The following is a 2,266-nucleotide window of genomic DNA, read 5'->3' on the forward strand; positions in this document are numbered from 1 at the left end:
TAATCCCAGCACTTTGGGAGGTGGAGGTGGGCTGATCACCTGAAGTTAGGAGTTCAAGATCAGCCTGACCAACGTGGTGAAACCCCGTCTCTACAAAAAAATAACAAAAATTAGCCAGGTGTGGTGGCATGTGCCTGTAGTCCCAGCTACTTAGGAGGCTGAGGCAGGAGAATCCCTGGAATCCAGGAGGCAGAGGTTGCAGTGAGCCGAAATGGCGCCACTGCACTCCAGCTTGGACAACAGAGTGAGACTCCATTTCAAAAAGAAAACAGAATGGCATAGAATAGAATGGCAAGGAAATATCAGTGTGCCCCACACATAATTGGGGTGAGTATGGCTTGTGAAACTTTAGTCTGTATATTGAGTCCTGTTGTAAAATGCCAAATCATGAGCTGAAGGAAAACAAATTTTGACTGATCTAGGCCTCGGGGTTCAACAGGTGCCCTTGGGACAAATGCCAGCTGTACGGCTCACTTACTGAAGAGGAGTGGCCCTTTCTTATTATTTCCATTAATTTTTTCCCTTACTTCATGGTCAGTGCATTGTGGAGGCCAAGGCAACTCCATCTTGGATGCTAATCTGTCATGCTGACTTCTGATTAACCCTAGTTCCGGGAAGGCCTCCAAGATTTCCAGTTCTTTGTGTAAGCGCAGATACTTACCATAAATCCTGCCCTTAAGTCAAAACAACCTTGGTGTTTTCATACTTCAGTTGTCCTATACATCTCTTCAGAATCACGTATACTCTTTCCCTATGGTAGATAAGCCCTGGGTCGGGGGTAATGTTCCCCAGGAAACGGGCATAACTTCTGTTTGTAAGTCCCTATTATATGTTTCTTTCTGAAAAACCGGATCTGTCGGCCTTTTTCTTTCTTCCTTTTTTTTTTTTTTTTTCTTTTTGAGACGGATTTTCGCTCTTGTTGCCCAGGCTGGAGTACAATGGTGCAATCTCGGCTCACTATAACCTCCGCTTCCCAGGTTCAAGTGATTCTCCTGCCTCAGCCTCCCTAGTAGCTGGGATTACAAGTGCCCACCACCACACCCGGCTAATTTTTTGTATTTTTAGTAGAGATGGGGTTTCACTATGTTGACCAGGTTGGTCTCGAACTCCTGACCTCAGGTGCTCCACCCGCCTCAGCCTCCCAAAGTGCTATGCCACCATGCCCGGCTCAGTCTTTTTCTTCAGCCTTTTAGCTTCTTCAGATTTTGGGGGTAGGTTTGCATAGGCCTGCCCAGGACAAGACTTCAGGACATCATCAATGCCTTACAAAAGATAATTTTGCAACATAGCCATAATTTTTTTAAGTGCTATATATAAGGAGGGGTTTCTCTGCACCCTTCTTCTTCCATTTTGCTGGAGATGGAACTCTCTTCCTGTAGCTCTGTCCCTTCTCATTCTATCAGCACAGAGCGTTGTGTTCCTGCTTTATGTGCTGACTTTGCATTCCACAAATGAGCCAAACTCTCTTCTGCAAAGTCTTTGCACTTTCTGTTCCTTCTCCCTGGGTTGCTCCTTCGTGGCACTCCCTGGCCTGGCTCCCTTGCATCCTTCAGAATTTATTGGCTCACTTAACTAAAAAGTCCAAGGGTAGAACTACCTTCAGGTACTGCTGGCATCAGGTGCTCAAGTGATTTTACCACTCGTCTGGTTTCTGTTTGTTTCTGTGCTCTCCTGCCAGGCGGGCGCATCCTCAGGCAGGCACTTTTCTTGTGATGGCAAGATGGCTGCCTGCATCTCCATGTTTATAATCTATTCGGTCAAAAATTCTCAAGTGACCGGGCGTGGTGGCTCACGCCTGTAATCCCAGCACTTTGGGAGGCCAAGGTGGGTGGATCATGAAGTCAGGAGTTCAAGACCAGCCTGGCCAAGATGGTGAAACCCCATCTCTACCAAAAATACAAAAATTAGCCGGGCATGGTGGCGGGTGCCTATAATCCTAGCTACTCAGGAGGATGAGGCAAGGAGTTGCTTGAACTCTATCTCAAAAAAAAAAAAAAAAAAAAAATCTCAAATACAGAGTTTCTCTTTCCCAACAGTTTCCACAAACATCCCAGTATTGAGTTTCATTGGCCAGGCCCAGGGTCACAAGCCCATTCCTAAAGATGGGCCCATTCCTAAAGACAAAAAACAAGCACTGAGCATGTAGGAGAGATGGTTCCCCACAAAATATAAAGTCACTGTTACCAAAAGTAGTACAAATGATGCTGGGAAGACAAAAGCCACAGATGCCTACTCCGTCATCCTTGACTTCCCTTTCTACTGTAGA

Source organism: Theropithecus gelada, chromosome 1, assembly GCF_003255815.1.
Source record: "Theropithecus gelada isolate Dixy chromosome 1, Tgel_1.0, whole genome shotgun sequence".
NCBI classification, from domain to species: Eukaryota; Metazoa; Chordata; class Mammalia; order Primates; family Cercopithecidae; genus Theropithecus; species Theropithecus gelada.